Raw genomic sequence first — 12,909 nt, 5'->3', positions numbered from 1 at the left:
ACATAAGATAACTTTCACACCAATGCTAAGATACAACAGATACAGCAGCTTGGCTCTAGTGTACTTCTAATAGTAAACTTAGCATATAATGGTTAGATACTAGTTTACACAATCATAGCGATCATAATGCAGTTACCTTCAGTGATCACAGGTGACATCATATCTGATTAGTATCATTCACTTTTGGTTTTCACTTCTACGTGGCCCAGACTGCCCTGATGACTTCTTCCAGCTAACACTTGTCTCTGCAGAATTTGTAACACAGACATCTTTGGCTCCATGCTTTCCCACCACACAACACATCTAGAAGAGAGCCTTCCAAGATGTCTGGGCAAGCCCCACTTTCAGCTGCATTGGTATCCTCAGGATGTAAATCCAATTAAAGACCACGGTGAAGCAAGGAGCAATTGGAATTTACTTTGGTAAGCTGTTTTAAGCCTTCAGCCTTACAGTGTTCTAGGGATGCTGAGGACTTCAGCTGACACGATGATGTCACTGCATCGCACAGCCTGTGCCGGACCCCAGACTGCAGAGAGGATCACCTGCTTGTCAATGGAAATCGGACAGGTGAATTTCAGTTTCTTTTCTTATATTCATTGGCACTACTAGAAGCATTATTACTATGTATGGGGTCATCATATGAAGGGCAGTCTTGGGATCTTTAAAAACGGAAAATGGAGGGGGGAAAAAAGGGCTGCATCCTTAAGTGGTTAATAAACCATTCCGGTTAGCACCTCAAAGATGTCTGATAACTATTCATACACAGAGAACCTCCCCGAAGTCCCCGGACTTCCGTAATAGCCACAGTTTAAGGATACTAGTGCAGTGACCGAGACAAGAGGCACACCACTAAGGAGATGGTGGGGTAGCGATAAGGGATGTTATGGTGGCTCTACCAACTCCTCCCCGGCAGGCCTCTCCACGCAACGCTGGTGTAGTGGTCACCTGAATAAACTTAGGTAGGCGGACTCCAGACTCTGTCACAGGTGACGCCACCATTCCTTACTCCGCGGAGCCAACAAGGGGTAGGGAAGAGGAAGGGCCAACGGCATGGCAGCCTCGACGTATATGCACTGAGGCCAATGCCATCTGAATGGGCGCACAAATGTTAGATTTGTGCGCCCGTTCAAGAGCTTTTACACCTCAAATAATAGCGTATATCGGCCGGCTGTGAAAACAGCTGCCGATATATGCTCATGTGAAAGAGGCCTCACTGTCAATAACACTACATAATGACATACGCCGAGGCTGCCATGCCGTTGCCCCTTCTGCTTCCCTCCCCCTCGCTGGCTCACCGTCTCTCTCCTCCCCTCCGGCTGATTGCAATAGGAGGGGGCAGAGCTAAGCGCAGTGCATCTGAGACAGGAACACGGGGGTCACTGACCAGAACAGGGTTGGATTTTGCTCCATGTTCTTGCAGCCGTAATCTGGCCAGGCCGTGTGCAAGTGGCCTATATATTTGCACTATTATTTTTAGGGAGGGGGCATAAATCTGTACAGATTCTAAAATTTGTCCTGAGGCCCATAGGATACTAGTTATGCCCCTGGCTGTACCTCTAACTTAGCGTCGCAGCCCTTCACAGTTTTTACCTGCATGCTGACCTGATGCTTCCAGCCACCCGCTATGCAGGGAACTACAGCCCATCCACAGAGGTAGAGCCCCACCAATCATAATGCCATCAGCAAAACCTGATTAATGACCATGTTATAGGGGGATATAGCAATACATCCAGGGTGCAGGAAAGCGATGACGAGTGCGGCAGGCAGCAGCTCTTACGTAAGGCTGGAATCACACAGCAGTTTTAGAGACAAATACAAGTGTGGATAAAAATGAAAGGACGTGCCTTGCTCTATCAGTTCTACTTACTCTTCCTTCTTGATTCACTTTTGCCTTCTTCTCACCATAATCTGCATGTGTGAGTCCAGCCTTACACTCCGAGACCGGCTGCAGGGGGTGATGGCAGTGCAGGAGGCAGCCGCAGCGCTCACTTACCTTCTAGTCAGTCACCTTCCTGGAGATGTACTATGAGCAGCACTGACTGCAGCCAGAGACTTCATATGGGAGGACATTAAATAAGAGGAGGGGAATTCACAACAATTGGGAGAAACGAAACTTAAAACTAACATTAACTTTCACATTCCTGGCTCCATGGCATGTGCTCCTCCTGCACTAAAGGACATAAGACTTCTGTTACACTCGCTCAGCGAGAAGACTGTTTTTTTTTTGCTCAAGAGACGGAAGTGGGATCGGATTTATAGTTATTGCTGACATATAATCGCTGCGCAGAATACGAAACTGTTGTACGGCTGAAAGGCTAAAGTAATTAATAGAGATGAGCGAACGTACTCGTCCGAGCTTGATGCTCGGGCGAATATTAGGGTGTTCGGGATGCTTGTTACTCTTAACGAGCACCACGCGATGTTCGGGTTGCTTTCACTTTTATCTCTGAGACGTTAGCGCGCTTTTCTGGCCAATAGAAAGACAGGGAAGGCATTACAACTTCCCCCTGCGACGTTCCAGCCCTATACCACCCCCCTGCAGTGAGTGGCTGGGGAGATCAGGTGTCACCCGAGTATAAAAATCGGCCCCTCCCGCGGCTCGCCTCAGATGCGTTGTGACTTAGCTGAGGGAAAGTGCTATCGTGCTGGAGCTGCTGTAGGGAGAGTGTTAGGAGTGAGTGTAGGCTTCAAGAACCCCAACGGTCCTTCTCAGGGCCACATTTAACCGTGTGCAGTACTGTGGAGGCTGCTGTTAGCTGTGTTGCACTTTTTTTTTTTTTCAAAATCGGCCGTGCAGAGCATTGCGCCCTGCAGTAATACTACAGGGACAGAAGTGGTGGTTAGGCAGGGAGAGTGTTAGGAGTGAGTGTAGGCTTCAAGAACCCCAACGGTCCTTCTTAGGGCCACATTTAACCGTGTGCAGTACTGTGCAGGCTGCTGTTAGCAGTGTTGCACTTTTTTTTTTTTCCAAATCGGCCGTGCAGAGCATTGCGCCCTGCAGTAATACTACAGGGACAGAATTGTGTAGGCAGGGCCAGAAGACATATATTATTGATTGAATATAGTCAGTGGGCCTTTCCTTAAAAAAAAAAAGGGAAAAATTCTATTTGGCCTGCCTCTGACAGTCCTCAGCGTTCTGGGTACGTGTGTGGTGGGTGGAGAACGTAAAAAAAATCATACGCAGCCAGCTAAGTTTAACAGCAGGCTTGCGCCAATTTATTTCCTGGCTGGGAAATCACCGCTCTGCTGCAGTTAATAACACTGCAGTTCTGTGACACACAGCAGGGCCACAGAACACATTTGTTATTGATTGAATATAGTCAGTGGGCCTTTCCTTTAAAAAAAAAGGGAAAAATTCTATTTGGCCTGCCTCTGTCAGTCCTCAGCGTTCTGGGTACGTGTGTGGTGGGTGGAGATAGTAAAAAAATCATATGCAGCCAGCTACGTTTAACAGCAGGCTTGCGCCAATTTATTTCCTGGCTGGGAAATCACCACTCTGCTGCAGTTAATAACACTGCAGTTCTGTGACACACAGCAGGGCCACAGAACACATTTATTATTGATTGAATATAGTCAGTGGGCCTTTCCTTTAAAAAAAAGGGAAAAATTCTATTTGGCCTGCAGGCTTGCGCCAATTTATTTCCTGGCTGGGAAATCACCGCTCTGCTGCAGTTAATAACACTGCAGTTCTGTGACACACAGCAGGGCCACAGAACACATTTATTATTGATTGAATATAGTCAGTAGGCCTTTCCTTTAAAAAAAAAGGGAAAAATTCTATTTGGCCTGCAGGCTTGCGCCAATTTATTTCCTGGCTGGGAAATCACTGGTAATACAGCATGCTGAGGGGTAGGCCTAGAGGACGTGGACGCGGCCGAGGACGCGTAGGCCCAAGTGAGGGTGTGGGCACAGGCCGAGCTCCTGATCCAGGTGTATCGCAGCCGACTGCTGCGCGATTAGGAGAGAGGCACGTTTCTGGCGTCCCCACATTCATTGCACAATTAATGGGTCCACGCGGGAGACCTTTATTAGAAAATGAGCAGTGTGAGCAGGTCCTCTCGTGGATGGCAGAAAGTGCTTCGAGCAAGCTATCATCCACCCACAGTTCTGCGCCGTCCAGTGCTGCAAATCCGAATCCTCTGGCTGCTGCTCCTCCTTCCTCCCAGCCTCCTCACTCCACTACAATGACACATGCTCAGGAGCGGGAAGACTCCCAGGAACTGTTCTCGGGCCCCTGCTCAGATTGGGCAGCAGTGGTTCCTCTCCCACCAGAGGAGTTTATCGTCACTGATGCCCAACCATTGGAAAGTTCCCGGGGTCCGGGGGATGAGGCTGGGGACTTCCGGCAACTGTCTCAAGACCTTTCAGTGGGTGAGGAGGACGATGACGATGAGACACAGTTGTCTTGCAGTGAGGTAGTAGTAAGGGCAGTAAGTCCGAGGGAGGAGCGCACAGAGGATTCGGAGGAAGAGCAGCAGGACGATGAGGTGACTGACCCCACCTGGTGTGCAACGCCTACTGAGGACAGGTCTTCAGAGGGGGAGGCAAGGGCAGCAGCAGGGCAGGTTGCAAGAGGCAGTGCGGTGTCCAGGGGTAGAGGCAGGGCCAGACCGAATAATCCACCAACTGTTTCCCAAAGCGCCCCCTCGCGCCATGCCACCCTGCAGAGGCCGAGGTGCTCAAAGGTCTGGCAGTTTTTCATAGAGACGCCTGACGACCGACGAACAGTGGTGTGCAACCTTTGTCGCGCCAAGATCAGCCGGGGAGCCACCACCAACAGCCTCACCACCACCAGCATGCGCAGACATATGATGGCCAAGCACCCCACAAGGTGGGACGAAGGCCGTTCACCGCCTCCGGTTTGCACCGCTGCCTCTCCCCCTGTGCCCCAACCTGCCACTGAGATCCGACCCCCCTCTCAGGACACTGGCACTACCGTTTCCTGGCCTGCACCCACACCCTCACCTCCGCTGTCCTCGGCCCCATCCACCAATGTCTCGCACCGCACCGTCCAGCCGTCGCTAGCGCAAGTGTTGGAGCGCAAACGCAAGTACGCCGCCACGCACCCGCACGCTCAAGCGTTAACCATCCACATAGCCAAATTTATCAGCCTTGAGATGCTGCCGTATAGAGTTGTAGAAACGGAGTCCTTCAAGAGTATGATGGCGGCGGCGGCCCCGCGCTACTCAGTTCCCAGTCGCCACTACTTTTCCCGATGTACCATCCCAGCCCTGCACGACCACGTCTCCCGCAACATTGTACGCGCCCTCACCAACGCGGTTACTGCCAAGGTCCACTTAACAACGAACACGTGGACAAGCACAGGCGGGCAGGGCCACTACATGTCCCTGACGGCACATTGGGTGAATTTAGTGGAGGCTGGGACAGAGTCAGAGCCTGGAACCGCTCACGTCCTACCCACCCCCAGAATTGCGGGCCCCAGCTCGGTGGTGGTATGTTCGGCGGTGTATGCTTCGTCCACTAAAGCACCCTCCTCCTCCTCCTCCTCCTCAACCTCTGTCTCGCAATCTAGATGTGTCAGCAGCAGCAGGACGTCGCCAGCAGTCGGTGTCGCGCGGCGTGGCAGCACAGCGGTGGGCAAGCGTCAGCAGGCCGTGCTGAAACTACTCAGCTAAGGAGATAAGAGGCACACGGCCCACGAACTGCTGCGGGGTCTAACAGAGCAGACCGACCGTTGGCTTGCGCCGCTGAGCCTCCAACCGGGCATGGTCGTGTGTGACAACGGCCATAACCTGGTGGCGGCTCTGCAGCTCGGCAGCCTCACGCACGTGCCATGCCTGGCCCATGTCTTTAATTTGGCGGTTCAGCGCTTTCTGAAAAGCTACCCACGCTTGTCAGACCTGCTCGTAAAGATGCGCCGGCTCTGCGCACATTTCCGCAAGTCCCACACGGACGCTGCCACCCTGCGCACCCTGCAACATCGGCTTAATCTGCCAGTGCACCGACTGCTGTGCGACTTGCCCACACGGTGGAACTCTACGCTCCACATGTTGGCCAGGCTCTATGAGCAGCGTAGAGCTATAGTGGAATACCAACTCCAACATGGGCGGCGCAGTGGGAGTCAGCCTCCTCAATTCTTTTCAGAAGAGTGGGCCTGGTTGGCAGACATCTGCCAGGTCCTTCGAAACTTTGATCAGTCTACCCAGGTGGTGAGCGGCGATGCTGCAATCATTAGCGTCACCATCCCTCTGCTATGCCTCTTGAGAAGTTCCCTGCAAAGCATAAAGGCAGATGCTTTGCGCTCGGAAACGGAGGCGGGGGAAGACAGTATGTCGCTGGATAGTCAGAGCACCCTCCTGTCTATATCTCAGCACGTTGAGGAGGAGGAGGAGGAGCATGAGGAGGATGAGGAGGAGGGGGAAGAGACAGCTTGGCCCACTGCTGACGGTACCCATGCTGCTTGCCTGTCATCGTTTCAGCGCGTATGGCCTGAGGAGGAGGAGGAGGAGGAGGAGGAGGAGGATCCTGAAAGTGATCTTCCTAGTGAAGACAGCCATGTGTTGCGTACAGGTACCCTGGCACACATGGGTGACTTCATGTTAGGATGCCTTTCTCGTGACCCTCGCGTTGCACGCATTCTGGCCACTACGGATTACTGGGTGTACACACTGCTCGACCCACGGTATAAGGAGAACCTTTCCACTCTCATTCCCGAAGAGGAAAGGGGTTAGAGAGTGTTGCTATACCACGGGACCCTGGCGGACAAGCTGATGGTAAAATTCCCATCCAACAGCGCTAGTGGCAGAAGGTGCAGTTCCGAGAGCCAGGTAGCAGGGGAGGTGCGGAGATCGAGCAGCATGTTCAGCACAGGCAGTGCAACACTCTTTAAGGCCCTGTACAGCTTTATGGCTCCCCATCAAGACTGTGTCACCGCTCCCCAGTCAAGGCTGAGTCGGCGGGAGCACTGTAAAAGGATGGTGAGGGAGTACGTAGCGGATCGCACGACCGTCCTCCGTGACGCCTCTGCCACCTACAACTACTGGGTGTCGAAGCTGGACACGTGGCCTGAACTCGCGCTGTATGCCCTGGAGGTGTTTGCTTGTCCTGCGGCTAGCGTCTTGTCAGAGAGGGTGTTTAGTGCGGCTGGGGGAATCATCACAGATAAGCGTACCCGCCTGTCAACCGACAGTGCCGACAGGCTTACACTCATCAAGATGAACAAAGCCTGGATTTCCCCAGACTTCTCTTCTCCACCAGCGGACAGCAGCGATACCTAAGCAATACGTAGGCTGCACCCGCGGATGGAAGCATCGTTCTGTATCACCATCCAAAACGGGGACATTTCTGCTTCATCAATCTGTGTCTAATATTCCTCCTCCTCCTCCTGCTCCTCCTCCTGAAACCTCACGTAATCACGCTGAACGGGCAATTTTTCTTAGGGCCACAAGGCTCACTCATATAATTTTTCCAAACAATTTTTATACGTTTCAATGCTCTTACAAGCGATGAAACTTTAACTTGAACCAATTTTTCGTTAAACTGGGCTGCCTCCAGGCCTAGTTACCACTTAAGCCACATTAACCAAAGCGATTAATGGGTTTCACCTGCCATCTTGGTTGGGCATGGCCAATTTTTTCTGAGGTACATTAGTATTGTTGCTACACCAATTTTTTTGGGCCCTCACCTACAGTGTAATCATTGTAATTTCTATGTTCTTCGCCTGCACTCATGGTACAGAAAGGTGTGTGGGGTTGGCCTACACTTTTGCTACATAAATGTAACTGGGGCCTTGTCTATACTGCAGCTACTGAAATGTGAAAGAGACTGTTATCTCCCTAAACTGCTGCAATGGGAATTGTTACTGGGGCTTGTCTTGAGTGCTACTATTATTGAAATGGAACTAAGACTGCGCTCCTCCTATACTGCTGCTTCGGAATTGTTACTGGGGCCTGTCTTGAGTGCTACTATTACTGAAATGGAACTAAGACTGCGCTCCCCCTATACTGCTGCTAGTGATATGTTAGTGGGGCCTGTCATAATGCTACCGCTGAAATGTTAATAATTCTGGGCTCTGCCTATACCGCAGCTAATGGTATGTCACTGGGGTGTGGAAACAGAGGCTTCACAAAGACATGATGGCGGCGAGGCCATTTCCCACCAACGCTGTTACTGTTAAGGTGCATATAACCACGGACACGTGGAGAGGACACATAGTGCCTCCAAAACATCCCCCTCCTCCTCCAACAATGAAAACATTCTTGGCAAATACCTTTGCATTGGTCCGTCTGGTGGCAGTCCAAGAATTTCACCTTTAACGACACAACAAGAGTGCACCACCACCATCCCCCCGCCACGACCCACTTAATCATGGCCACATTCCGAAAACCAACTACATAAAACCGCGCTACTAGGTCCGCAATCACCACCACATTACCACCAACGAGGTTACTGTTAAGGTACATATTACCAGTCTGACTGGGGCATGCAGTGTGGGCCGAAGCTGAGTAGGGCACTGCAATGGGATATATTTATGTACCACCGGTGGGGTCCAGGGAGCCACCCATGCTGTAGGTGCACACGGAGTTTAACCTACATCTGTCCACTTGTAAAGAACCCCAGTCAGACTGGGGCATGCAGTGTGGGCCGAAGCCCACCTGCATTAAGCACGACATTACCTCAGCTGTGTTGGGCAATGCAATGGGATATATTTATGTACCGCCGGTGGCTTCCTGGCACCCACCCATGCTGTGGGTCCACAGGGAGTTGTTACTACATCTGTCCACTTGTAAAGAACCCCAGTCTGACTGGGGCATGCAGTGTGAGCCGAAGCCCACCTGCATTAACCACGACATTACCTCAGCTGTGATGGGCAATGCAATGGGATATATTTATGTACCGCCGGTGGGTTCCAGGGAGCCACGCATGCTGTAGGTGCACACGGAATTCCCATTGCGGAGTTGTTCCTGCCTGTGACTATTTATAAAAAACCGCGGTCTGACTGGGGCATGCAGACACCTTGACAGAATGAATAGTGTGTGGCACATACGTTCCTCATTGCTATGCCCACGTGTGCAACTCCAGATGGAGGTGGCACAGGATTGGATTTCTCATTGCTTCTGTACAGCATTGTGGACTATCGCCCCTCCCCTTTTAAAGAGGGTCGCTGCCTAGCCGTGCCAACCCTCTGCAGTGTGTGCCTGCGGTTCCTCTGGCAGACGCACTTATAAATAGACATGAGGGTGGCGTGGAATGAGGGCAGCTGAAGGCTGGGCAGGGACAGTTTGGTGTGCGCTGTGGACACTGGGTCGTGGGGGGGGGATTTGGCAGCATGTAACCCAGGAGAAGTGGCAGCGGAGTGTCATGCAGGCAGTGATTGTGCTTTGTTGGAGGTAGTGTGGTGCTTAGCTAAGGTATGCCATGCTAATGAGAGCTTTTCAGAAGTAAAAGTTGTTGGGAGGGGGGGGGGCACTCTTGCCGGTATTGTGGCTTAATAGTGGGACCTGTGAACTTGAGATGCAGCCCAACATGTAGCCCCTCGCCTGCCCTATCCATTGCTGTGTCGTTCCCATCACTTTCTTGAATTGCCCAGATTTTCACACATGAAAACCTTAGCGAGCATCGGCGAAATACAAAAATGCTCCGGTCGCCCATTGACTTCAATGGGGTTCGTTACTCGAAACGAACCCTCGAGCATCGCGATAATTTCGTCCCGAGTAACGAGCACCCGAGCATTTTGGTGCTCACTCATCTCTAGTAATTAACCCCATAACGCTGCAGGACATACAGTTACATCCTGCAGGTTGAGGGTATGTATGGAGGGGGATCAGCGCCGCTGATCGGAGCTCTTACCCCTTTGAATTTAAAGGCTCCCATCGATGTTCGGGGGTCCTGCACTGCCCCCCACAATAAGATCGCCAGGTGCCATGCAGGTGTCAGGGCAGCCAGGGGCTTTCTGATAGGCCCCAGTACTGCCATTGCATACCTGCGACGTGGCTTGATACATTCCCTGTCAGATTGTGGTATGATGTAATTCTATTGCATTACATTACACTGCAGGAACGATCAAAGCATCACAAGTTCTTGTCCCCTCTGGGGACTAAAAAAAGATGTAAAAATTAGTTTTTAAAAGTTTTATTCACTATTAAAAAATAAAGAGTAATAAAAGTTTTAATAAAAACCTTTTGCCATATTTATAATACAAGAATCTAAATAATAATACAAAAATACATATTTGGTATCATGGGGTAGGTAAAAGTCTGATCTTTCAAGGTAACGCATTATTTACCCCTCATGGTGAACGTCGTCAGAAAAAAATAAAGAACGCTAGAATTGTGCTTTTTGGTCACACAGTCTGCAATAAGAAATGTAATAAAAAGTGATCAAAAAGTCGCATGCATTCTAAAATGGTACCAACAGAAACTATGGGATGTCCTGCAAAAAAGGAGCCCTCACACAACTATGGCGACGGAAAAATAAAAAAAGTATGGCTGCCAGAAGTTGGCGGCAAAAAACAATATTAAAAATTTTTATATCTTTAGAAAAAATAAAAGTAGTACAACTAAATAAAACTATATAAAATTGATATAATAGTAATCATACCGACTAGAGATGAGCGAGTGTACTCACTAAGGCAAACTACTCGAGCAAGTAGTGCCTTATGTGAGTACCTGCCTGCTCGTCTCTAAAGATTCGGCTGCCGGCAGGGGTGAGGAGCAACGGCGGAGAGCAGGGAGGAATGGGGGGCAGATCTCTCTCTCACTCTCCACCCCACCCCACCCCCCGCTCACTCCCCCAACTCACCACTCACCCGCACCGGCAGCCGAATCTTTGGAGACAAGCGGGCAGGTACTCGCATAAGGCACTACTCGAGTAGTTTGCCTTAGCGAGTATGCTCACTCATCTCTAATACCGACCCATAGAATAAAGTTATCATGTCATTTTTGTAGCAGTCTGTATGTCGTAGAAACAACCCCCGCCCCCCCAAAAGATGGTGGAATTTCTTTTTTTTTGCATTACACTCCACTTAGAATTTTTTCCAGTACATTAAATAGTTCACTGAAAAATACAACTCGTCCCATAAAAATCGAACCCTCAGACATCTACAGATAAAAAAGAGTTAGCATTTTTTAAAAGGAAGGAGGAAAAACCGACACTCGAGCGTCAGGCGGTCACAGAGGATAGGGAGTCACCCTGTCTATACCCCGGTCAGCGACTCTTCAGTACTGTCACATGAAGATCCCATCACGCCACTCAGTCACATGACCTGGCAGCATCGGAGCCCGAATCCTCCCTGTATCTCCAGCGCTGAGAACAGGCTGTATGGAGTAGAGGAAACAGGAGAGTCGTGCTCTGATGCTGCTTGAGCGACGTAACAGCATCATGACAGTGCGCTGGCGAGAGGTTCTATCACTACAAGGGGCCATCGTGGGGGCATTATTGCTATGTGTGGGCACTATTATTACTATTAAAGAGGAAGCCAGAGTTGTTTTTTTTATTCATGCGCCACATGCCCAAAAATAATATGCAATCCTATTCGCCACTCTTCCCCCACAGTACCAGCGATCGCCCCTGTGACACCGGAGCTGTGGGGACCCGGAGGAGCTGAGAATAGGACTGCCTGTTATTTTCAGGCATTGGAAGCCCTGATTTAAAAAATAATGATAACTCGGACCCCTCTACTACTATCTTGTTAGTCACTCACAGTATGGCGGTATCATGTAGTCATGGTACAGCAGTGTTATCCGGTTATATAGGGCTGAGAGCAATGTCAGAAGCAACTTGCTATTTAGCAGTCGGCCCCAAATGGGTAAATTGAGGGGGTTCAGTCCAGGACAAAAGATTGGTGGAGACTTAGGCCGGCTTTACATGATTGGATTCCTATTGCGGATTCTGCGGTTGGCGTCTGCACGAAGGATCCGCAGCAAATCGCACGCATTGAAAGGTATGTACTTTCGCTTTTTCCTTCACACTCATGGATATGAATTGCGTATTCCACGAACGGAGGAAAAATCGCAGCATGCTCTATTTTGCTGCTAGCTCCGCGCGGACGGCCTCCATTGAAGTCACAGCTGGAGCCCACATGCAGAATACGGCTTGCCTTACTGAGCCGAATGTGCCAGAGTTTTGTCGTCTCAATTTGTGCTAATAAAACCTGGTAAGCGGGCATTGCTCCATCTTCATTATCTGTTCCAGACACTTTGGCTGCTTGGACACAAGATATGCAGAGAATAGAAGCCATTGATTACAACGGGTTCGCTCACATGCGCATATTTTTTCAGTGCATTTCAATCATGCAAAAAAAATGCAGCATGCTCTATTTTCCTGCACAAATTTGTGCGCAATGCGTTCGGGGGACTCGCAGGAGTTGTGCATGAAAGAGAAAAAAAAATCTGATTTAAGAGCAAAAACTTGGCTTATGAACCTGCTTTGCATTCCATGCAGGGAGTCCCCTCATCACTGAACACTGTGACAGCACTGTGACAAGGAGACTCCCCGTGGGGAGTAAAGAATCCCCTGCCACAGCTGTCACAGGCTGAGCACTGTGCCCAATCACAGGCAGCACTCAGGTGTCATTGAATGAATGACTAACCGCTGTCTGTGATTGGCTGAGCGCCAATCAGATATAGCTCTTTCAGCAGGTGGGGATTTTAAATCCCCGCCTGATGAAAGAAAGGCAGAGTAGTGTAAGGAGAAGATGCTGCTACACGCTCCTGAGCCCTGGCAGCGGCGGAGAGGTATATATTTTTTAAAAAATCACTGCGGGGTTGCCGGCAACTCATTGCATTCAATGGGGTCACCGGTAGCAGCGGTAGCCCATTGAGCTCCCTCTTATGGTGGTTGTGTATGTATGTATGTATGTATGTATGCAGTGAGCTCCCCCCTAGTGGTTGCTGTGTAAATCTGATTACAGTGAGCTCCCCCTAGTGGTGGCTGTACATGTTTGCATGC

This window comes from Eleutherodactylus coqui, chromosome 8 (assembly GCF_035609145.1).
Source record: "Eleutherodactylus coqui strain aEleCoq1 chromosome 8, aEleCoq1.hap1, whole genome shotgun sequence".
Classification (NCBI taxonomy): Eukaryota; Metazoa; Chordata; class Amphibia; order Anura; family Eleutherodactylidae; genus Eleutherodactylus; species Eleutherodactylus coqui.
Note: the sequence above shows the minus strand (reverse complement) of the source record.